The sequence below is a fragment of the Sarcophilus harrisii genome, chromosome 1 (assembly GCF_902635505.1).
Source record: "Sarcophilus harrisii chromosome 1, mSarHar1.11, whole genome shotgun sequence".
NCBI classification, from domain to species: domain Eukaryota; kingdom Metazoa; phylum Chordata; class Mammalia; order Dasyuromorphia; family Dasyuridae; genus Sarcophilus; species Sarcophilus harrisii.
Genome location: NC_045426.1, coordinates 336,600,856 through 336,627,393, shown reverse-complemented (window position 1 = coordinate 336,627,393; position 26,538 = coordinate 336,600,856). Strand labels below are relative to the sequence as shown.

The 26,538-nt window shown below is 36.9% G+C and overlaps 1 protein-coding gene across 1 annotated transcript in view; it reads left to right on the top strand.

Moving 5' to 3' along the window:
- Positions 1-3,985: 3,985 nt before the first annotated feature.
- NAA60 (N-alpha-acetyltransferase 60, NatF catalytic subunit) overlaps positions 3,986-26,538 on the top strand; it is a 91,986-nt gene continuing 69,433 nt past the window's right edge. The window contains exon 1 of the mRNA XM_031945623.1: positions 3,986-4,132. The gene's annotated coding sequence lies outside the window, so the exon portion shown is untranslated. The remainder of the gene's footprint in view (positions 4,133-26,538) is intronic.

Sequence of the window (26,538 nt, the reverse complement as noted above, 5' to 3'; positions counted from 1 at the left end):
AGAATATTCACTAAAAGCTTCCCTACATTTATGAGGTTTCTCTTGGATTCTTTAAGGTTAGAATCTCTGATGCTGAACAATGTTTGAGGTATAATCAAATCTTTCCCCACATTTATTACATATATATGCTTTCTTTGCTCTATAGGTCCTCTGATGAAGAATAAGATGATGAATTCCACCCAAAAGTTCCCTATACTTAATGCTTTTATAGAGTTTCTTTTCCAGGAAAAGTCATTGGTGATCCAGAAGTTTGCTAGAGTCATTATCCTTTGGAAAATTTCTCCCTGTCATCCTGATCTATATTTATTCTCACAATTTCTTCCACAACTGGGTTTATGAAGAATATACCCTTTGACTTAGCTTCATCTCTTTCAGGAATTCTGGTTAAACATATACTTAAGCTGTTTTTCTTTGAGGTTTACTTTGTAGATATTTTCATTCTAGGCTTGTGCCTTGAGCTTTCCTGTCACCCTCTTTACGGTCAGATTCCTTCTTCATTTGCTCTTTCTTTCATCCTATAGATGAATGAATATTTCTGGAAGAAATGTTTGGATTAGCCTAAAGAGACTTTGCTTTCTTGGGATATCATATGCTTTTATGGGATATCAAATTTTTTCTTTTCCCAAGATCTCACAGTAATTCAGCCTGTACTCTTTTATTGTTCCCATCATGCTCTAATTCAGAGAAAAGTCTGATTACTGTCCTCCAGGACTCAGTTCTGCAAGTTTTTGATCTGTGTTTGGTACTGTGCAAATTTGTGTTGTCTTGTCCTGGGTTAGAAGTTCTAGTACACCTCTGGTTTCACTTACTATCAGACAGCTGGAAAGCTCTATAGGCTCAGAGTAAGAGAACTACAAGTTCCCATTTGGTCTGAGATTCCTGTCCTAGTTATCCCTCTGTAGGACTCGGACTAACAAGAAAGCTGGTGACAAGACCCCATTTAGCTCTTGACACCAGGGTCACACAGCTTCTGTACTTGTTCCTTGCTCAGTCACACAGCCTAGGACTCATGATTTCCCCTTACCCTGGAATGCAATCCATCCTGGACTTGTGCCCTAGAAATGGGTAGTGAGCAACAGAGCTGCAAATTGGCCCCTACTGCTACATTCTGAAGGAGGTGGGAGTTTGGGTCTGGGATCTCTTCTTGCTCTGGTGCATATCCTCGGTCCCTTATATTACTATGTGATGGAATGCTCTTATTGCATATGCCAGGCCAGACCCCATCCTTAGTAACCACAGATCCCTTTGTCTGTCTCCCTTTGCTGACCTGGCTTAGAAATATGACCCAATGTGATTTTTTTCTGAGATCTTCCCATCAGGACTCAGTCTAGTCTTTTTCTAGATCTTTGTGGACCTCAGCTGTTCTTTCTACACCTCCATCATCTTGACTCCACCTCCCCCACCTTCAAAAACTGATCTAGAAGCAGATTAAATAAAAATCAGTCTGAACCTCCAGGAAACCGGGTTAGTTTTGGTGTGACCCAACTTCAGCTATCCTACAGAAGAAGCCTGAATAGCTCTAAGAATCTTAGGCCCTACTAAATTTCTCATCTCCATCCTATAAATGATATAACAGAAAGAGTAGGGGGAAAGGTATTTGCCAATAAGGGAGAAATATTAGGACAACTCATCCCTAATAGAGGTATCTGGTTCCCAAGCAACAAAGCAAAGAATGCACATAAAAAGAGAATCTGGGATCTAATATCCTATGTGTAGAGGTGGCACCTAGACTGGAGAATCAGGCCTTAGGAAGAAATGTTAAAGAAGCAAGGTTTTTGTTCTGGGAAAAAAGTTAAGGGTAAAGGATTAGGAAGGGATAAGGATATCAATGACCATAGAGATAGAGATAATTTAAAGTCAGCTTCAATCCATGCTAATGTTGTTAATCATGGTCTAATCTATTAAGCCTGGCCACAAGGGTTCTAGTTCAAGATCACAACAGGTCTTCCGTGGCTAATTTCTCTTAGACTCTTTTTTGAGGGTGGGGGAGATTGGGATGAGTGAATGGGGGGTGGTGTAGAGAATTGGGTTTCTTTATCTCACCTTAGGCTGGAAGTGCAGGGGCCACTAATACCTACAAATCCACTAACTGATCAGCAAAGGAACTTTGGCTTGTGCTTTTTCTGATCTTGGTCACTCTGTCCCTCCTCAGGTAGCCCAGTAGACTTCTGCCATGTTGGTTCCATTCTTACTGAAGATGTCTTTAGCTTATTGCAATCCAGAACTCTCAAGTGCAAGTGATCCACCAGCCTCAGTTTCCTCAGAGCAGATGTTAAAGGCATGTGCCACCACCTGGCCTCAGCTCTTCTTGCTCCATATTTTCTTTTCTTTTCTTTTCTTTTCCTTTTCTTTTTTTTTCTTTTCTTTTCTCTTTTCTTCTTTTCTTTTCGTTTCTTTCTTTCTGGCAAGGAAATTGGGGTTAAGTGACTTGCCCAGGCTCACATAGCTAGGAAGTATTAAGTGTATGATGGTGGAGTTGTGAACGGACCCAGCCATTCTGGAGAGAAGTTTGGAACTATGCCCAAAGAGTTATCATACTGCATATCTTTGGTCCAGCAGTGTTTCTACTGAGCTTATATCCCAAAGAGATCTTAAAGGAGGGAAAGGGACTCACATGAGCAAAAATGTTTGTGGCAGCCCTCTTTGTTGTGGCCAGAAATTAGAAAATGAGTGGATGCCCATCAATTGGAGAATGGCTGAATAAGTTATGGTATATGAATGTTATGGAATGTTATTGTTCTATAAGAAATGATCAGGAGGAGGATTTCAGAGAGGCCTGGAGAGATTTATATAAACTGATGCTGAGTGAAGTGAAAAGAACCAGGAGATTGTTATACATGACAACAGCAAGATTATAAGATGATCAATTGTGATGGACGTGGCTCTTATCAACATTGATGTGACTCAGACCAGTTCCAGTGATCTTGTGATGAAGGGAACCATCTGCATCCAGAGAGAGGACTGTGGAAACTGAATGTGGACCACAACATAGCATTCTCTCTCTTTTTGTTGTTTGCTTGCATTTTGTTTTTTTGTTTTGTTTTCATTTTTTCCTCCTTTGATCTGATTTTTCTTGTGCAACATGCTATTTGTGGAAATGTGTATAGAGGAATTGCACATGTTTAACATATGTTAACATATATCACTTGCTGACTTGGGGAACAGGTGGGGAAAAGGAAAGGAAAATTAGAACACAGTTTTCCATGTATATATTTAGAAAATAAAAAGCTATAATTTTTTTTAAAGGAGGAAATTAGATTAAATTACCTCTAAGGTTTCTTCCACATCAAAGGATATAATCCTAAACTACAGAACATAGGTTTGATGTAAACAAAAAAGAAAGCTTACTAATGATCAGAGTTATCTAAGAAAATGCACTGCCTGGAAGTAATCAAGCAAAACAGGAGCACTTGGAGGTTCTAGTATAGAGAGAATTCTTTTTCCAAAATGATTCAGACTAAGTAGACTAAGTAGCCTGAGGGCCCTTCCTACCTTGATGCCATTTCTGTTAATACAGATTATCATTACATTAGCTTAATACAGATTATCATTACATTAGCTTGTCTGAGATCACATTCCCATGCCTAATATCACTACTTTACACCTACTTGTTGCCTTGCAGAGGTTTTCTGTTTTAACCTTGATCTCCAGTTCTGGAGGGGAGGCTTTCTTTTCTGGTAAAGGAATTTTAAACATCAGTTTGAATAATAATAAGGAGCAAATATCTTTAATGACATCTCCAAAATCAAATAAAATAGATGGCTGTCTACATATGAAGCCTTGTCCTATCTCCCAATAACTCTGAACTAGATTTATTATCCCTGAGACCCAGGGAGGAGGTATTCCAGATGGTAGACATTCTGGCACTTGAAGAAGACCTGGCACATCATGATGTACATCACAATGAGTCCCTACATAGGTGGGGGTGGGGTGGGGTAAAGAAGCAGGAGCTGGTGGTCACGCATCCTGTTATTTTCATTAACTCATCATGAGCTAAGCTTTCAGTCACCTCTGCCTCTAGGGTCTAAATTGATGGCATATATATTAAGGAGAGGGAAAAAAAGTCAGCCAGGCAAAAAGCAGCCAGAGATGGCAATATCACAGGAGCAGAAGAGTTTGAGAAACAAGAGAAGTAAGATTTTTCTTTAATATCTTTTTTCTTTTTTTTATTAAATAACATACAATTCCCCATTACTTGTCAAGAAAATTTTTAGCATTCAATTTTTACAAGATTTTGAGTTCCAAATTCTCCCTTCCTGTCTTTCCTTCCTCTCTTCGGAAAACGGTGAGCAGTTTGATTTAGTTCATACATGTGATATCATGCAAAACAAATCTCCATATTAGTCACAGTTGTGAAAGAAGAAACAAATCAGAAGGGGGAAAAATCACGAGAAAGAATAAAGTAAGTGAAGAAAATTTGCTTCAATCCACATTCAGAGTCCATCAGTTCTTTATATGGATATGGATAGCAGTTTCCTTTGTGAGTTCTTTATACTTGTCTTGGATCATGGTGTTGCTGAGAAGAACTGAGTCAGTATAGTTGATCATCACACAATGTTGCTGATACTTTTTACAATGTTTTCCTGGTTCAATTCATTTTTGCATTATTTTGTACCAGTCTTTCCAGTTTTTCCTGAAATCTGCCTGTTTGATATTTTCTATTGCACAATAGTATTCCATTATTACTTGTTCAGTAATTCTCCAATTGATAGGTATTCTCTCACTTTTTAATTCTTTGCCACTAAGAAAAGAGCTTCTATGAATATTTTTGCACAAGTAGGTCCATTTCTCTCTTTTAAATGATCTCTTTGGGATATAGATCTAGTAGTAATGGTATTGTTGGATTAAAGGGTATGCCATTTGGTTGCCCTTTGGGCTAAGTTCCAAGTTACTCTCTAGTATGGTTGGATCGGTTCACAACTCCACCAATAGTGTATTCCGATTTTTTCACATACTTGCCAACATTTATCACTTTCCTTTTCTGTCATATTAGCTAACCTGATAGGTACATCTCAACTGTTTAATTTGCATTTCTGTAATCAAAAGTGCATTAGAGCATTTCTTCACATGCTTATAAATAGCTTTGTTTTCTTCATCTGAAAACTGCCTGTTCATATCTTTTAGCTCATTTTACTTTGCATCTGTACAAGTCTTTCCAGTTTTTTTCTGGGGAATGACTTTGTATCATTATAAATAGGCTTGGTTATCTATATAGTCAAAAAATGAGGCCTTTATCAGATAGAGCTTTCTGCTTTCCTTCTAAGCTTGGTTACATTGCTTTTGTTAATACAAAAGGTTTGTGTGGTTTTTTAAAAAATAAAATCATATGATCAATTTTGCATTTTGTAATGCTTTCTTTCTCTTGTTTGGCCATGAATTCTTCCACTCTTCATATATCTGACAAGTAGACTATTCCTTGCTCTTCTAATTTGATTATGGTGCCACCCTTATCTTGGTGTATATAGTGTGAGGTGTTGGTTTATGATTTATACCTAATTTGCATCCTATTGTTTTCCAGTTTTCTCAGAAAATTTTGTCAAATAATGAGTGCTTATCCCAGAAACTGAGGTCCTTAGGTTTATCAAACATTGGTTACTATGGTCATTTACTATTGTGTCTTGTGTACCTAATCTGAGAAAATGTTAAGGGATACATGTCTTATTTAAAAAGAGTATCTCATAATGGAAAAATTCCTCCTACCTCTGAAGAATTTTCATGTGTTCAAGTCCTTTGAAAATAGGTAAGGCACTTTTTCCTATTGTAAATATTTAATTCAATCTAAAAGACAGTAGCAAGACAAACATGAAACTTGTCATATTATATGCATATAACATATATAAATATCTAGATGTAGATATATATGTATGTTTAAATTAAATTAATCTCTCATTGTGACTTAGGTACTACACCAAGCAACTAAACATGATATTTTAGGATCAAAATTACAATCAGCATGGTATAGTAGAGAATCAAGCTCTTCAACTAAATTGAGTGAGTTTGAACAAGTCATTTAAAATCTCTTGAGATTCAATTTCTTCATTTTTAAATTTAAAGGTTTAGATCACATGAGCCTGAAGTCTTCTTCCAGAGTTTATAAAGTGACATTCAGATCTCCAGTTTACCTGGACTATTTCTTGTTCAAGTAAAGATCAAAAGTATAGTAGAAATGAGGCAGGGTCAGATACAGTGGCAGTATCAGAGAGAGTGCTCCAGTATCCTAGATGTTATAGGAGAGATTCTTGTTGTGTGCTATGGCAAATCCAATTAAAAAATACTCAGAGATATCTCAAGTGAAGAATAGAAGTGTTTATTAGAATCTTAGAATCCCATGGGAAGCAGAGGGTTGACTAACTAATTAACAGAGAGTGGAGGTCAATTTCCACAGAGGTTGAAGGGGGTTATATTGTCACAAACACAAAAATCCATGACATCCCCTTTTCCCTGATTGATCAATTCTAACTTCCCCATATAGTGGCACAAATTTCCCAAATTCCAGTCAGGCCCATATGGTCAGTTTTACTATTTGCAGGTGTGTTTTCCTAAGTTTAAGGATTTATGATGGTCTGTTTCACAAGGTTTACAACTGTTTACTTGAGCCAGTATGAGCATATATTTCATTTTCCCAAACCCCTCAGAGAATACTGAATCCAAGTTATAGATTCAATTTACCTTATTTAATAGTTTTATAAGAAACCATATAATCCCCCACAATAAGGAGATTTGTTCAGAGGCAAGTAATCCATTAAACTAGAATAACCATGGAGGTTTAGTTTATTTTAGGCTTCCTCAACCAACAAATAGAGATTAGCCAGTTTATAGACCTCTCTGAATATCTCCAGGCCATTAAATAGTTAGATTCTTCTCTAAGCAGTTAAGTAAAGGTCCAGGAGATCACCTCAGATATTTCTATTAGAAGGGCAAGTCTTTTGTTCTCCTTTCCAGAGCCTTGAAGATTTAACAGACCTTTGCAATTGGGTCTGGAGTCATCAAGTGATTATTCTGAAAAGTCCTCAGTTTCCTGTTATACTCTTTGTTAAAGGCATAAGCTGAACTTATTGATATCTGAGTTTCCTTCCAGTCTTTTATATTATTAGACTTCTAAATATATGGATTTTTTGGATAGGTTTACTATTTTTAGAACTGAAATAGCCCAGGCAATAAAATTCAGGACAGCCAAGGTGTTTTGCAATTTAGAAATCATTTATTGTTTATTTGCCAGCTGGGATGGACTAGATGGACTCTCAGTAGAGTACCACCTCGAACCCAAATAGAGACAGGCTTATAAGCAATTCTTGTTCTGCCTTGCAGTTACAACAGTGACTCGACTTCTCGCTCAAGAAGGGGGAGGCTGGGGAGCTTACAGGATGTCTGACACTGTTAGACAAGCATTCTGTCTGAACGTAAAAAACACTTCCCTTAATTTAGTTTAAGCAACCTTCCTATAATCCCAAGGCCCCTTGACCCAGGGATGAGGGGGCCAGTCTTTTGTCCATTTCAGAACCGTGGACCTTCTTGTTATAACTGCCTCCTAATAACAGAACATGCTAAAAACACTGTCAAAATGTCTCAGGATTTGAATCATTTCCTTGTAGACTATATTCCTGATCCCAAGCAGCAACATCCTTCACCTTCCCTTTCTAAAGACCACCTTGCTCCAAAGATGCAAGAAATGAAGGGAGATGAAAGCCTCAGACATCATTTGACTCAGCAGATAATCTCATTCTAGCAGGGAACAGCACCTTGAAATTTCAAAGCTCCCTCTGTGTGTGAAATTTGGTACACTATAATTTAGGCTCTGGACCAACTAGATAGCTCTGTGAATAAAATGTAAGGCCTGGAATCTAGAAACCCTGAGTTCAAATTTGAGTTAGACCAGAACTCCCAGAGAGTTTCAGCAGCTTACTTCCAAGATAGTAACTTCTGCTTGCCTTAATATGCTGGAGAAGGAAATGACAAACCACTCCAGTATCTTTGCCAGGAAAACTCCTTGGACAATATGGTCCACTGGGTCACAAGGAATCATACGAAACTGAAAAATATTACAAGATGTTTAGGTTCTGGTTGGAAGTTTGTTTTCCCCAAGAACAAATATGTGAATGTATGTATGTATATATGTATTACATATTAACAGGAATAATATACAAAACACAAGGATCCAGATTTTTCAATTCATCATCTATTCATGGCTGTCCATGCATTTCCCAGTACTAAATACAGTATCTTATACATAAGGTATATTCTTGCATTTCCCATTACTAAATACAGTATCTTATACATAAGGTATATTCTTGCATTTCCCAGTACTAAATACAGTATCTTATACATAAGGTAGTGGTTAATAATTGTTACATTGAATTTCTGAATTGTTAATATTAACCCCTTAGTACTGTTAGTTACTTAGTACTCAAAGTTTACAAAGAAAATGTTTACCAAGGAATAGTACATGCATTGCATAAAATTCTGTGGATGCCCTCAAGGACCTTATATGTCCTATTAATAATTATAATATCCTATTAATTTATTCTATTAAATGAAAAATAGCTAGCACTCACATAATACTTTAAAATTTGCAAAGCACTATGTATACAATAGCTTATTCGATCCTAACAATCCTAGAAGGTGGATGCTATGAATTTAACCCCATTTTACAGATTAGGAAACAGGCCCAGAGGGGTTAATCAATCAACATTTATTAAGTTCCAAAGTGTGGTCCAGGTACCGTGCTGAGCACTGGTTAACAGACTTTTCCAGGGGTTACTCAGTGTTTGAGGCAGTATTTTAAACTCCAAACCGAGAATTTCCAAGCTTCTCGAAATGCGGCAGCCTTTACTCGGCAGGCACGCGAGGGGCACAAAGGAAGGCGAGAGGTGCGTGCCACGTGGGTATTGTAAATTACTCTAAGGGAAAAAAAAAAAAAAGACGTTTCACTCCGTGGCGACTTTTAAGCTGCGCCTGGAAACTGGAAGGACACGTGAAAACCCCACAGGAAATATCGGGACAAAAAGAAATGAGAAGGGGCCTAAAGACCAGGTTAGTGTTTCGGAGTCTGCCAGCGACTCACAGGAAGTAGCCTGAAACGAACAGGAAGCCTTGGGCAGGTCGGCTTTCCCGAGACTCCGCCCACTGCACGACATCCCCTCCTGGGGCCTCATCCTCTCGGGTCTCCGTTCTCCTGGGCTCATCTCGGGGTCCCAGCACGAAAAGCCGCCGGGAAAATAGGGAAGGGAAAGGATTTCTATCTCAAACACCCGATCCGTCCAGGGAAGGAAGCCCTACGGAAGCCGCCACCGAGCTGAAGATTCATTATTTTATCGCGAAAGGATGTCCCGAATGGGGGGTGGAAGTGCAAACTCGAGGGCAGGAAGTTATGTATCGGTAGCTCCCCTGTGATTGGTCCATCCTGCCGAGCGCGAGACAGGATTGGTAGTCATTAGAAAGAGGCGGAGGTAGGCGGGCCAGCCTGCCGAGCCTCTCTGGGAGTTGTAGTTCTGGTCTGACGTTTTCTACCCCGTCAGGTTGTTTCTGGGATGCTTTGTTGCAGGTTTCCCCCTGGGAGCTGCGGAACAGTCCCGCTACCCGACTGCAAGTCCCGCAGGAAAGGAAGAGGTAGTGGGCTCTCACTTTCAGGGGGCTCAGGCCGTAAGGGATGAGATAGGGGCGATTCTCGCTTAGTTTGACTTGCCTCTGAAGTGCTTTTTAGCTCCGAAATTCTGTGTTTGGCTAAACTCGGAAGCAAAAGGAGTTTTGTGGAGTGGAGTGGAGTGTAAGCTAGCTGACCGGTGGGACTCTTGCCCAAAGCATTGGTCCCAGATAAACCGAGTCAGGGAACTTAGATAGGGTTTTAGCTAACTAGGGTTTGATAGGGGAAACAAAAGCAGATGGGGGCAAAGTCACGGGGAGGATGGACAAGCCATAATTCCAGGAAAAGATCATAACTTAATCCTGAACAGGATAGGGGTCAAGATAAGAAGTTCAAGGACAGGAGACGGTGAGGTGAGGGGCAATACTCAAAAGGAGTGGGAATTATCCTAGCAAGGATTGAGATAAAGCATCTGGAGGTGATGACACAGTGGTATGTAAAGATGGTCAGAGCTTCAAGGTTTTTCCTGGGCTCTTTTAAAAAACTCAATTTCCAGTCCTAATGGCAAGGAAGAGGTGTGTGTGGGGGGGTGGCTGTGATTTTTCTTCTTGGGGTTCAACACTGGACGGAGTTGCCTGCCTCAAGGTGCTTTGTGAGAGGAGGCATCTTCTGCAGGGAGAAAAGAACTTGATTTTTACAGCTGTGTGCTGGGAAGGGGAAATGGGTATATGGAGCACTGAGGGGCATTAAGAAAAAGCTTGAAGAAATGTCATTGGACATCTTGAAAAAGAAAGGGGTTGTAAACAGTCCTTGTAACTTTATCAAGAGCAGATCCTGCACCAAGAAAATAATATACCCAATGACCATAACATTGCAAATAAGGAGGATCAATAACAACAACAAAAACAATTAAAAATCTTGAGTGTTAGGTAATTACAGTGATTAAATTTGGCCTAGAAGTGGAGAGAGGAAAGGCATAATAATAAATTGTAGTATATGAAGGTAATGGATTATTATTGTTCTATAAAAAAATGATGAACAAGCTGATTTTAGAAAGGCCTGGAAAGATTTACATGAACTCTTGCAGAGTGCAAGACTGCAATGATCAACTATGAATGACTTGGTTCTTCTCAGTGGTTTAGTGAGCCAAGGCAATTCCAATAAACTTTGGATGGAAAACATCTGCATCCAGAAAGAGAACTATGGAGATTCAATGTAAATCAGCAACATGATGCTATGTTCACTTCTTTTTTTCTGTTTTTTTCTCTCCTGGTTTTTCCTTTTCAGATTTTTTTCTCTCAACATGATTCATAAAGAAATGTGCAAAACTACAACACACTTTCCACATAAAGTCAGATCTAAACAATTGGAAAAATATTAAGTGCTCTTGGATAGGCTGAGTGAATATAATAAAGATGACAATACTAATCTATTGTTTTAGTGCTATACCAATCAAACTCCCAAAAAACTATTTTACTGACTTAGAAAAAATAACAAAATTCATCTGGAAGAACAAAAGGTCAAGAATTTCAAGGGAACTAATGAAAAAATATCAAATGAAGGTGGCCTAGCTGTACCTGATCTAAAATTATATTATAAAGCAACGGTCACCAAACCCATTTGGTATTGGCTAAGAAATAGACTGGTTGGTTAGTGGAATAGGTTAGGTTCACAGGACAAAATAATCAATAACTTTAGCAGTCTGTGTTTGACAAACTTAAAGACCCCAGCTTTTGGGATAAGAATTAACTATTTGACAAAAATTGCTGGGAAAATTGGAAACTAGTATGGCAGAAATTAGGCATTGACCCACACTAAACACCAAAATAAGGGCAAAATGGGTTCATGATCTAGACATAAAGAATATTATAAGCAAATTAGAAGAACATAGGATAGTTTACCTCTTGACCTGTGGAGGAGGAAAGAATTTGTGACCAAAGAAGAACTTGAGATCATTATTAATCACAAAATAAAAAATTTTGATTATATTAATAGTTAAAAAGTTTTAGTACAGACAAAACTAATGCAGATAACATTAGAAGGAAAGCAATAAACTGGGAAAACATTTTTACAGTCAAAGGTTCTGATAAAGCCTTCATTTCAAAATATAGAAAATTGACTCAAATTTATAAAAAATCAAGCCATTCTCCAATTGATAAATGGTCAAAGGATATGAACAGACAATTTTCAGATAAAGAAATTGAAACTATTTATAGTCATATGAAAAGGTGTTCCAAATCATTATTGATCAGAGAAATGCAAATTAAGACAACTCTAAGGTACCACTACACACCTCTCAGATTGGCTAAAATGACAGGAAAAGATAATGATGAATGTTGGAGGGGATGTGGGAAAACTGGGACACTGATACATTGTTGGTGGAACTATGAACAAATGCAACCATTCTGGAGAGCAATTTGGAACTATGCTCAAAAAGCTATCAAACTCTGCATACCCTTTGATCCAGCAGTGCTACTACTGGGCTTATATCCCAAAGAGATCTTAAAGGAGAGAAAGGGACCCAAATGTGCAAAAATGTTTGCGGCAACCCTTTTTGTAGTGTCTAGAAATTGGAAATTGAATGGATGCCCATCAGTTGGAGAATGACTGAATAAATTGTGGTATATGAATGTTATGGAATATTATTGTTCTGTAAGAAATGACCAGCAGGATGATTTTAGAGAGGCCCGGAGAGACTTATATGAATTGACGCTAAATGAAATAAACAGAACCAGGAGATCATTATACACAGCAATAAGATTATACGAAGATCAATTCTGATAGACATGGCTCTCTTCAACATTGAGAGGATTCAAACCAGTTCCAATTGTTCAGTAATGAAGACAGCCATGTACACCCTGAGAGAGAACTACGGGAAATGAGTGTGAACTACAACATAGCATTTCCACTCTTTCTGTCATTGTTTGCTTGCATTTTTGTTTTCTTTCTCAGATTTTTTTTCTTTTTTCTAGATACGATTTTTCTTGTATAGCAAGATAACTGTATAAATATGTGTACATATATTGGATTTAACATATACTTTAACATATTTAGCATGTATTGAACTACCTGCCATCTAGGGGAGGGAGTGGGGGGAAGAAGGGGAAAATTTGGAACAGAAGGTTTTGCAAGGGTCAATGTTGAAAAATTACCCATGCATATGTTTTACAAATAAAAAGCTATAATAAAAAAATAAAAACAACAAGAGAAATGTATATTTTAAAAGTTAGTATACAAGTATAACCAAAAAAAAAAAAAAACAATTTTAAAAAGAGAGAGAAGTGACTTGCCCAGGATTAAACAGCTAATAAATGTTTAAAGTCAGATTTGAACTGACTCGAAGTGTCATTTAGCTGCTTTTAGGGAAACAATTGGGATAGATTTGGGAATGAAGATATAAAAACCAAATTTTGGTTTTTAATAAAAATTAAAAATCAGATTATCCCTAATTTGACTTCATTTCTTTTTTAAGGGTTTACTATGTTTATAAAAATTTGGATTTTTATAAATATTTTACAAAGATATGCAGTGCTTTTGAATAAGGTGGTGAAATGTGGGCTCTACAAGAATAGTCATTAATGGTTTCTGGATCTCTTCATGTGAGAGGATGATGATGATTCCCTGACTACTGGATCTCTTCTCCCTTTCCTTCCCCTCGGGTTATGGAAGGATCTCTCTTGGGAGGATCCTACTTACAAACAACTCTCAAGCACTGCTGCTTCTTTGTTTCTTGTGTTTCTTATGTCCTACGTTCGGGCACCATATGTTGTGATAAGCTTAATCTTGTGATGTTTAATATTTTTAATAATGATATGGATGAAAGCATAAATGAGCTCCTTAATCAAAGTTAAAGATGACAGAGCTAGAGGAGAGAACTGGTACATTAAATTTTCCTTACAACATCTTCCCTTCTAATTTTTTTTTGTCTTTCCTTATCTAATGAATCTTGTATCTGTAATATGGCCAAGTATCTCCCATCTTAAAAAAAAAATTTCCTTGATCTGACTGTCTCCTCAAATTATTATGCTATGCTTATTCCTGAAAAAGCAAGCCAGTCTTCATTTTTGTTTTTTGTGTGTGTATGTGTGTGTGTGTGTGTAATTTTTATTTATTTTGTCCATATCTGTGTCATTGGTTTAGGAAGTTTTTGGTGTGAAAGTGTGAATTTGGTGTGAATCTACCAATTCAGATAGACAACTGCTATTATATTATATATATATATTATATATATTATAGCTTAATTTTATAGACTTGCCTTACAATCATGAGAGGTTAAGTGCCTTTCTTGGGTCACAGAACCAGTATATGGGACTTAAATCTAGGTGATTCTGACTCTGAGGCAGGAATTCTCTCCATCAAGCCACATTGGCAATATGGTGAACCTTATTTACACTTATGTTTCTTTCCATTGCTATATCATAAGCAGTTTTTATTCTTCTGAGGTTATGCTGTTAGAAGATTTACTGCAGGAGGAAGGGAAGGAGAAAAAATTGGAACTCAAAATCTTGTAATAAATGACTGTTGAAAATTGTCTTTACATGTAATTAGAAAAAAAATAAAATACTGTGATTTGCAATAATACAGCATCTCTAGAATACTGCTGTTTTAAAAGATGGGTTCTGACAATGAGAAGCAGCTTGGAACCAAAGCACCATGCAGTTTCTCATATGTAATCCAATAACTTATTCTACAGTTCTAAGCTCAGTTCAAAATCAATCTATAGTAATAGTACAAGATATGTTGTACTGATGTCCTAGGAATTAATGGGCTGCCTATCAATCCATATGCCAATCTGCTTTCACAGTTTACTAAACTGATCTTTTTTGAGTTGCCTATATTTCTCATTGAGGAGATGCATTCTGGGGCATTCAGCACAATTTCACCTGTGAATTATAGGAAATCCCTATACCATTTAGACTTGTACCAGATTATCCTCCATGATACCTTTGGTGAATAAATCCTCTGTTTTGTGCTTTCTGGATATGAATAGAGATTGTTGAATTGGTGAACAAATTTTCCCTCACAATCATTAACATATACAAGGAAGAAAATTTGGATTTGGAAACTTTAAAGTTGTATTTTGTTCTCACAAGTCAAATACTTTTTTAAAAAAATCACTCAGCAGTAACAGAGTAAAATTTTATATTTTTCTACACTTGTCAAATGTGTCACTGAAGATATTCTGTGCTATGGGAAATTTCCTTAAAGGGCTTACCTAGTGGCTTCTCATAGTTTTAAAAAAGGAGACCCTCTATTTTTATATCAATAATGGCCAAGATGACCAAACCACCATCATAAACTCAATTGCCTCTCTCTCAGACCTCCTTGAAGACAGCACAGGACTCTGCCCCTAAGAGTTCAAGGAATAACAACAACTTTCCTCCATCCATCCCAGGTCACTGACAAACTTCATAATACATGGGAGCAATCCTTGTAGAGATACATGACCTAGTTACTGTTTCTGCAGCTAATCCTTATTTCATCAGTTCTGAAATTTCAACAGCTATTGAAGACCCAGAAAGTTCTCAACACTAAAGTCCTTGACACTATCAAATGGATTTCACATCAGAAATGGATATTATTTTATCAATGAAAATCAACTAAAGAAGATGTATTACTATTTGTGACTGAATCCTTAGGACCACTGGACCTTTCCATCTGATTCTCAGCTAAAAATTGTTATCTCTCATCTCCCCTTATTGGAATGTGAACTCCTTGACAAAAAGGATTGTTTTGCTTTTCCTCTATATAACTTAAGTGCTTAGTAAAGTACTTTATACATAGTAATACTTAATCAATGCATTTTCATTCACTCATATATATTATCTGCTTGGCAAAGAAATTGTATTTACTGGCCAAAATGGTTTCTGTGCTCTTCTGGCAATCTCATTGTGGTGATTGTTTTATTTTAATTCAATTCAGCAAGCATTTGTTTGTTAAATTTCTCTGCAATCAACAGAACTGGATTCAAATTTCAGTTCTGCCGGCTTTGTAATTTTTGCCCAAGCAAGTCACTTAGCTTCCCCAAGAAATGGTGAGAGTCATGTCCTCAGTTTTAATAATTTCCCATATTCAAAATTAACAGCTTGCTTAAATAGTTTTAGTTGGACAGGTTTTAATTGATTCTAAAATAACTTCTATATCAACAATCACTCATCGTAATCCTGTGGTCCCATGATCAGAGCAAGCTCATCAGATGTAATGCATATTGGAGGATAGTTGAATCCTGATGCTGTATATCTAATTATATGCAGCTCTCTAGCACCATCTACAACCTGAGAGAAAGGAACATCTCAGCAGTGCCTCCATGCTCTCACCTTCCTTCTGTGGGAGACGCTGAAGGTAAAGACAGGCTTTGCATCTGTTTTGCTATAGGCTCAAATGTTCCCCTTGGCTCAATGAAACCCAATTGCTACCTCTAACCATTTCCCCCAAACATTAGGGCTATCCAACATGAATTTTCTTATCTCTTTTCCTCACCTCAAAACTTTATTGGTCTTTCATCCTTTTCCTTCCCTCTGGTCTTGGAAGATGAGTAGCCATTGATCATAGTATTGAAGTGATCATATCATCAATAATGATTAGTGGCAGGATTGGGACTTGAACTCAAGAGTGGCAATGAAGTGACATCTCCTTAGCCTTTATCTCTCTCAGGGCCAGTTCACTGCTGAACTGTGTTTATTAGAAAGGTTTTGTTTTGTTCAAAGTGATTTTGAACAAATGCAGGGTTTATATGCATTGGCCAGAGACACATCCTAAGAATTTTGTATTTCTCTAGCTTAAAGAAAAAGTTTGACAGTAAACAAGGGTAATTTTTAAATTTTTTTGTACCAAAAGAGTGTAACACTTTCTCAGCACCCTATTAAGGTTAGCTGTGAAAGTCCAGCACTGGTTCATTATCCAGAGAGTAGAAGAGGCATATCTCTGTTTCCTGACCTATAAAAGTAAAGGGGTCTCCATATCCTTCTAGTTCTAGAATTCTGTGAATACATGAGAATGGACTTCAGCTAGGTTTGGGAAGACAAGTAATATTCAGGTAAGCAGAAGGGAGTGGGAATGACATTTCTTTTTTTTTCCCCTAGATAAATAAATAAATATATACACACACATACACACATACATATATATATATATATATATATATATATATATATGTATATATATATAATTAATTTTGCCATTTTGATTTTTTTTAAATAATAGGGTTTTTTTATTTTCAAAATACATGCAAAGATAGTTTTCAACATTCACCCTTGCAAAACCTTGTATTCCAAATTTTTCTTCCTCCCTTCCTCTCTATTTCCCTCCCTTAAACATCAAGTAATCCAATATATGTTAAACATGTGCAATTCTTCTATACATTATTTTCACATTTATCATGCTGCCCAAGAAAATATCAAAAAGGAAAAAAAAGCAAACAAATAAAAATACTATGAAAATATTATGTTATAATCCACATTCAGTCCTCATGGTCCTTTTTTTGTTTGCAGATGGCTCTCTCCATCCCAAGGCAATTGGAATCAGCCTGAATCACCTCACTGTTGAAAAAAGTCACATTCATCAGGGTTGATCATCATATAATATTGCTGTTGCCGTGTTTACTCACTTCACGTAACATCAGTTCATGTAAGTCTCTTCAGGCCTCTCCGAAATCATCCTGTAATCATTTCTTATAGAACAATAACATTCTATAACATTCATATACCATAACTTATTCATTCAGGGAATGATACTTCTTGGCAGGAAAAAAAAGCAAAGTGGTTGAAATAGGAATGCAAAAATCTTGTTTAGAGGAAATGAATAGAGTAGTCTAATTAGAATGGAAGGTCTGTGTGGGAAAATGTATTACATATCATTTGAAAAATTCCCTCTTGTATAATAGTCTAAAGGCCGTCAAGAAGAAAGTTGAATGCCATTAGAGAACTATTCCTCATTTAATCACATGGCATTGCTGCCACAATGTAACACAGGTTCTGAAGGTCACAGCTTTGGTCTCCATAACCTTCTGCTAAAATCACTGTCAAAGATCAGTAAAACTAGAAAGAATTTTAGAAATCATCTTCTATAATCTCTTCATCTTACAAAAATGGAAACTGAGATCCACAGAGATTTAATAAATTGCCTAAAGCCATATTTGTAGTTAAATAGCAGAGCTATACTTTTTTTTTTCTTCTATGTTATGCTTTCCAAGGTAGAGTTCTAGGATGCTAGAGGTTTTACTCACTTTTGGTTCACAGTCTACCTCTGAGACTTATTTGACCCAAGCAAGTCACTTGATCTCTTGGCTCCCCAAGCAGTTTTCTAAGACTTTGGGTTAAAGAAAAATTATTCATCTTTATTGGCCAAGTTGCTTTTCATTGGGTCCTCCTTATACTGATGACATGATGGGTTTGGTCAACAACAACCTAAAAACTACTATCCCTGTCCTAAAAAGGTGGAAGTTTCCATTCCCTTGCTGGTCCTAACATTCTACTTCATTCTCCAGCACCAAAAGATTAGTATAAATCTGCAACTTGACACCGATCATAAGCAAGATATGTTTTTATTAAGAGAGCAAAAGTCATGCAAGTAGAAAACTGCTTTATATTACACTACAAACTTCCCTTAATATCCCCAAGGAATCATCAAAAACATATTTGTAACTCAACTGCATTGGAAAAATACATGATGAAAGTTGAAGTACCAGTTAGAGCTAAAACTCTTGGATTGAGATCATGAGAATGAACATAAAGTCTCCTGATTAATAGAAAGAAAAGATCAGAAAGGATAAACCTTTCCTCCAGTTATATATCTAAGGATCTCCAATATATCTAAGGCCATCTCCAGTCATCCTGTTCTATATATCTTGCCAATGGACTTCTCCAGAGCAGAGAGTTAGGCTGATGACTGCAGGGCCTTGCCTTAGTTAAATATAATTCACTTATAAATCAAGATATCACCCTTCTGATGTCATGGGTTCTCTTCAAGAACAAAAGGCTAACAACAACCAGATTGTAAAGAATTTTTTTCTCTCCTCCCACCTAAAAGCAAAGCAAAACAAAACAAAGGTTGATAGATAATCTTACAGGTTTGATTGATTTATTGTGATAAACTTTCATCCTTAAAGAAGAGATAAACAATCTAGGGGTTTTCTGCCTTCATGCTAGAGTGAAGAATTAAGAACATTGGTGGTTTGGTTAGGGGGAATGGCTGTCTCTAAGCCCCTTTATCTTCCCAATTGTTTCCTTCTCAAGAATGCTCAGGGAATTGAGGACAATGACTAAGGTCTAAGTCCACTCTGCGGAAAGAAAAAGATGTGGTCTAGAGGAAATGGTTCTGTTCTACAAACAAGAGTCAAAACAGTGAATACCCCTTCATTTTTTCAGTTTCTATCTTAAAATTCTAAATCCTGCCAGATAGCTCCACCAAGTGTCCATATGTTATTGCACCCAGCTACATTTCAAAATGTATAGCACAGCCTCCTACAATCTTTGTTTTTAAGAGCTTATAATGAAGTAGGCTGCAAGGTTAACTAAGAATCCTCCACACATACCTTTGACCCTCTCTATAAACATTTTTGAGTTTTCACAATGCAGCAGGAGGCCCTTGATCCTGTTCAGAGAGACAGCAATCAGTTGGCAGTAGAAGTATTATAATCATAGTCATGGCATATGGGATCCAGCCATGCAATCTACACTGAGATTGTATGTATACATTCACTGCCCTCCTTAGACACTCTCCATGTAATTGCTTTCTCTCTTCTCAGACTAGACCCTTCACTGAAATCCTAGGCTCAGCCAAAGGGAGCAGTGGGGAAAAAAAAATTGGAAAAAGGCTTTTTTCTGATATGTATGAAAGTGAATACATCCCCACTTTTTAAAAATACATTTAAATCATAAGTTTCTAAAGGCATTATTATATAATTTACTATTATTATTATTACCAGTGATAATAATGGCAGCTAGAATGTAATGGTTTGTAAAGTGCTTTACATGTTATCCTGCCCATTCTATTCAATACAATTTCATACACAGAACTTGACTAAAAACCTTTTTGACTATAGTTTTAGATTATTTATTCAGTCTACTCTTAGATGAATTTCAATTTCTTTTACCAACATTTACTCAATAAACATTAATTAAGCATTTTCTATGTGTATGACTAACAAAAATGGTCAATCTTACTGTTCCTGGTATCCATTAAATATAAAAAGGACTAGAAGGAATGAAAGACTTCAAAGGAGGCCTCAAAACACATTCAGCATATCTGTGTAAAAGAGGTGGGGATCACCCTGATGATAAAACATGGATGAATTATGATTTTTACTCATGGAGGGGATACCCACATCAAGGGATCACAGATTGACTGAAGTACTAACTATAACATTGTAAAGAAGATAAAGAAAGATGGCCACCAAAAGGTTATTTCCCCTGAGAATAGAATGAAAGAAAATAGTTTTGAACTGCTGGAGGAGATATTTAGTTGAATTTCCACACACAGTTGTTAAACATTAAGGGAAGTTTATAGATCACCTTTCTTTAAAATGTTATAACAGAAATTATCTATTTCTGAGAAGCAATTTATCAGGAACTTTCCAAGGCAGATAATCTTTAATTTTCCTCTCCAAATATTTATTTTTCTCTCCCAATGTTCCTTTATTTACTTCCATTTGTATAGACAATTATAGTAAACCAAATGATGTATCTTCCCAAATTCCTAAGTGGTGTTGCAGGCTTTCCTCTAAATCTTTTATTCCCTCTAGTTTTTTCTATGTTTAATAGCTACCAGAAGTCAAGCTCTCCATTTGTTAGCCATACCCACAGAAAATGCTTAATAAATGTTTTTCGAACATTGGTGAAAGAAGTTGAAATTTATTCAAGAGAAGTAGACTATAACTTAATTCTATACTGTAGTATTATAGTACAAAAGGTTTTTAGGTGTCTTTTGTATATAAGATAACAAGTAGAATGGTCAAGATAACATGTATAAACACATACTAGTGTCATACATACAACAGTCACTTAATAAATTAATGTGTGTTGAATTTAATGATAAATAAATTTGAGGGATCATAAATGTCAATTCTGATTGAAATGTATCATGAACCAATAGGACTTCAATATTAAGGATTTATGTTGTAAATATATATATAATCGATACAGATCACACAGTTTTATTGAGATAAGCAAGACAAAACAATGCTAGATTGTTACATTTTGTTGGAATATCTAGCTTTAAAATTTAAATAGCTGAATAATTTTGATAGTTCATTAAATCTCCAAATCCCTACCTTGAGATGAAAATTAGAGAGAAAATATTCACAGATCCTTAAAAAGAGTTTCTCTTGAGAAAGGAATAATAGCACTATCAAACACATTATTAATCATGAATTGTCCTTCTGCAGAGATCTTTTGCAGCACAGAATGCTGCAATGGCACAGACTGATAAAACTAGCAAGCTTCTCCAGCCTGAAGCCCAGATTTCTATGGCACTGAAAAGAGAGAGGGGAAGTGAAATCTTTAAGCTTGCTGTAAGCCTGTGTGTTGGTTCTTTGGGGTGGCTAGTGCTCACCAACCAGGAAACAAGGGGAAATGGCTGGGAAAATATGATATATGAATATAATGGGATAATATTGTGGTGTAACAAATTATGAAAAGATAAAACCTGGAAATACTTGTATAAAATGATATAGAATGGAGTGGAACCAGAGCAATTTATGTAATAACAGCATTATAGTGACAATTTTGAAAGACTTAAGAAATTTGATCAATGCAGTGACCAACCACAATTCCAGAAGATTGTTGGTGAAACATATTGCCCACTTCCTGACAAGAGAGGTGACAGACTCAGAGACAAGAATAAAACATATATTTTGGACATAGTCAGTACATGAATTTGTTTTGCTTGCCGATTTGTATTTGTTTTGAGGTTTTGTTTTTTCAGTTGGGGGGAGTGAGAGATAAAATAAAATTTGTTAATTTGAAAAAAAATAAAATGAAGTGAGGAAGTTGGCTTCTGAAGTCTCTTACAACAGGCTAACTTTCCTGCATTAGCCCCTCTCTCCTCTTTTCCCATTATTGACCCCTTGGAGAACCAATGTAACTGTCTTCCTCTCTTGAATGTATGCCCTGCCTAGCCTCAACCTTAGATCACTTTCAGCATTGTTTAACTTCATTCCTACACACGTGCTGCTGATTAAAGTTGGAGAAAATCACACAACAATTCTGACAGGGTCCTCTATAAATTTATGCTATACACCTCAACTGAGCCCTTGTATCTATGTGTCTTATCAAATTACTATCCCATTCTCTATGATGACTCTTTCATATCTTTCCATTTCTCTCCAAACCTCCCATGTTTTCCCCTTCCCCCATTCTCAACTGGGAAACTTACCTCATATTTTACAGAACAAATGGAGCCCATTCATTGGGAGCTCCCTCTTCTCTCTTTCCCCTCATCTAATAGTATTCATTTGCCTTCTGCCACTGACTTCTCCTACATCCCTGTCTCACACTATGATACTCATTTAGGCTAATCCCCTTTACCTGCTCAATCAGTTTTGTTCCTTTCCATCTCCTTCAACATATCATCATCTTTGTCTTCAACTTGTTTTCAGTCTTCTCCTGCCTACTGGCTCATTCTCCACCTACAAACGCCTAAGTCTCCCCTCCTGGAAAAACACTCATTTGATCTTTCCATTCACTATCACCCAATATCATTTCATCCTTTTGTGGCTAAAGTCCTTTAAAAGGTCTATTACCACAAGAGCCTCCACTTTCTCTTTTCTCATTTTTTTTTCAATGCTTTACATCTGGATTCCAACCTTATCATTCCACAGAAACTACTTCCTCCAAAGGTACCAATGATCTTTAGGTTCTGGGGATACCACTCTCCTGGTTCTCCTCCTGCCTAGCAGATCAATCCTTACACATGACCTTTGCTGAGCGTCATCTTCCTCCAGATCATGTTCTCTTCACGTAGGTGTTACATGGCATTTTGTCCTGTCCAAATTCACCCTCCCTACTATTTTGATGATTGATCTCATCAATTCCCACAAATTTAGTTGCTATTTCTATACTGATGATTCTCAAATCTATCTGTTCTACTCCAACCTTGGCTGACCTCCAAAATCACATCTCCAGATGTCTTTTAGACATCTTGAACTGGATGTCCAGTAGATATCTTAAACTCAATATGACCAAAATGGAACTCATTATCTTCCTTTTCAAAACCTCCCTCCCCTTGTCCTCCCTCCCCTGTTATAGCAGGGAACACAACCATCCTCCCATCCCAGTCCCCCAGGCTCAAGACCTAGGGTCAATTCTCATTTCTTCACTATCTCTACCCATTCTCCTCCCTTTGTATCCAACATATGGCCAAGGCCTGTCGATCTCACCTTTGCAACATTTCTTGAATGTGCCCCCTTTCTGGAATTTTGTAAGGGGTACTAGAGAATAACTCTTCATATAGCGCCTAATATATGACAGAACTTTGGCTCTATCTAGCTTCCAAAGCCTTTCATAAACTAGCTCCCTCCTATGTTTCTTCAGTGTCTTAGTTTTATCAGTCAATAAACATCCTACTATGTGCCAGGCACTGTGCTAAATACTGAAGATATAAAAAAGAAGCAAAAGACAGTCCGTTCTTAAGGATATCTAATCTAATGGGAGATACAACATGCAAAAAAAAATGCCAATCAATCTATAAATAGACAAATAGAAAATAACAGAGGTAAGATATTAGAATTAAGAAGGGATAAAGAAAGTTTCAAATAAAAATTTTAAGATTTTAGTTGAAACTTAAAGTGAGTTAAGGAGATCAGTAGTTGAAACAGAAAAGAAAGAGCATTCCAGGCAGGCTTGGGAACAGACAGAAAAAACACCCAGAGCTGAGAACTGGAGTGTCTTCCTCATGGAATCTCCAGATCATGAAGAGTTATGTGTTAGGCAGTAAGGTATAAAAAAGACTGGAAAGGTAGGAGGGGGCTAGCTTGTGGCTTTGGATGCCAAACAGCATTTCATATTTGATTCTGGAAGAAAAGGAAAGTACATTGAGTAGGGGGTGGGAGACACAAGGTTGGACCTACCCTTTAGGAAAATCATTTTAGTGGTTGAATGGAAAATGGATTGTGGAGAGAGTTGAGACAGGCAGACCCACCAACAGGCTATTGTAGTAATCCAGATATGAGGTGATGAGCATCTGCATTAGTGATGGCAGGGTCAGAAAAGAGAAGGGGGGAGTATTGGAGAAATGTTGCAAAGGTGAGATCAATTGTCTTTAGCAAGAGATAGGATATGAAGAGTGGGAGATGGTGAGGAGTCAAGGATAACTTCTATATTGTGAGCCTGAGGTTCTGGGAAAACAGTACTACTCTCTATAGGGAAGGTGATATGTATGGGGAGAGGGTTTAGGAGGAAGCTCCATTTTGGGTATGTCGATGTTAAGATGTAGACTGGACATTTAGTTCAGAATATCTGAAAGAAACCTTGGAGGTTTCTCCTGCAAGATTGGAGGTCAGCAGAGGGGCTGAAACAGGATTTGAGAATCTTCAGCATAGAGATGGTAATCAAATCCATGAGAGCTGATGAGATCATCAAGTAGAAGAAGAACAGGACCCAGGATAGAGCCCCATGGGACATACGATTATAGGACATGATCTGCAAAAAAATTAAACAAAAGAGACAGAAGGATTAGTAAAATAGGTAGGCAAAGAACCAGGAGGCAGATATTCCGAAAACCTAAAAAGAGAGAATCAAGGAGGGAGAGAGTAATCAGTGGTGTAAAAGACTGTAGAGGTAGAGGAGAATGAAGATTGAGAAAAGGACATTGGATTTGGCAATCCAATCTTTAGTAACTTTGGAGGGAGCAGTTTTATTTTTATTTATTTATTTATTAAATTATAATAACTTTTTATTGACAGTACCCATGCCAGGGTAGTTTTTTACAACATTATCCCTTGAACTCACTTCAGTTCCGATTTTTCCCCTCTCTCCCTCTACCCCCCCACCCCCAGATGGCAAGCAGTTCTATACATGTTGAATATGTCACAGTATATCCTAGATACAATATACGTGTGCAGAAACAAACAGTTCTCTTGTTGCACAGGGAGAATTGGATTCAGAAGGTAAAAATAACCCAGGAAGAAAAACAAAAATGCACACAGTTTACATTCATTTCCCAGTGTTTTTTCTTTGGGTGTAGCTGCTTCTGTCCATCATTGATCAATTGAAACTGAGTTAGGTCTCTTTGTCAAAGAAATCCACTTCCATCAGAATACATCCTCATACGGTATCGTTGTTGAGGTATATAATGATCTCCTGGTTCTGCTCATTTCACTCAGCATCAGTTCATGTAAGTCTCTCCAAGCCTCTCTGTATTCATCCTGCTGGTCATTTCTTACAGAACAATAATATTCCATAACATTCATATACCACAATTTACCCAACCATTCTCCAATTGATGGGCATCCATTCATTTTCCAGCTTCTAGCCACCACAAAACATTTTGGCACATACAGGTCCCTTTCCCTTCTTTAGTATCTCCTTGGGGTATAAGCCCAGTAGTAGCACTGCTGGGTCAAAGGGTATGCACAGTTTGATAACTTTTTGGGCATAATTCCAGATGAGCAGTTTTATTTTTTTTAAAGCTTTTTATTTTCAAAACATATGAGTAGTTTTCAACATTCACCCTTGTAAAACTTTGTGTTCCAATTTTTTTTTCTCCTTCCCTAGATAGCAAATAATTCAATATATGTTAAACATATGCAATTCTTCTGTACATATTTCAACCTTTATCATTCTGCACAATAAAAATAATATTGAAAGGGGGGGGAATGAGAAAGAAAACAAAATGCAAGCACACAACTAATAAAGTGAAAATATTATGCTGTGATCTACACTCAGACCCCACAATCCTCTCTCTGAGTGCAGATGGCTCTCTCCATCACAAGATCATTGAAACTGGCCTGAATCACCAACCTGTTGAAAAGAGCCACTTGAAGGAGCAGTTTTAGAACAATGCTAAACTCAGAAGATGTATTGGAAAGATTTAAGAAGAGAGTAAGAGAAGTTGGGGCACTTGATTATAGATGGTCTTTTCTTTTCTTTTCTTTTTTTTTTCTGTTTTTACCTTTTTATTTATTTATTTATTTTAAATTTAATAGCCTTTTATTTACAGGTTATATGTATGGATAACTTTACAGCATTGACAATTGCCAAACCTCTTGTTCCAGTTTTTCCCCTCTTTCCCCCCACCCTCTCCCCCAGATGGCAGAATGACCAGTAGATGTTAAATATATTAAAATATAAATTAGATACACAATAAGTATACATGACCAAACCGTTATTTTGCTGTACAAAAAGAATCAGACTCTGAAATATTGTACAATTAGCCTGTGAAGGAAATAAAAAATGCAGGTGGGCAAAAATATAGGGATTGGGAATTCAATGTAATGGTTTTTAGTCATCTCCCAGAGTTCTTTCGCTAGGCGTAGCTGGTTCAGTTCATTACTGCTCCATTGGAAATAATTTGGTTGATCTCATTGCTGAGGATGGCCAAGTCCAGTAGATGGTCTTTTCAAGGAGTTTAGTTAGAAAGGGCTTTCTTAATTATTTCCCACTTCTTATTATTAGTTCCTTTAATTATTTTCTATTTATTCTGTTTATAGCTTGTTCATATATATTTGGTGTCTCCCCCATTAGCCTGTGAACTCCTTGGAGGCAAAAATTGTTTTTTGCTTCTTTTTGCATCCCTAGCACTGTGTTTAATGTTTGTTGATTGATTCTGACTCAAAATCTACGATTCTTTAAAGGATTTTAGTGTTGGAAATTAAAAACTTTCACATTAGCAAAAATTTGTAAACTTAATCCTGGAGGAGCTATGGTAAAAAAAAAAAAATTGGGACTTGATAATTCACTGCTGGTAGAACTTTAAATTGGTACAGCCACATTTTGAAAAACAATTTGCAACTATGCAAGAAA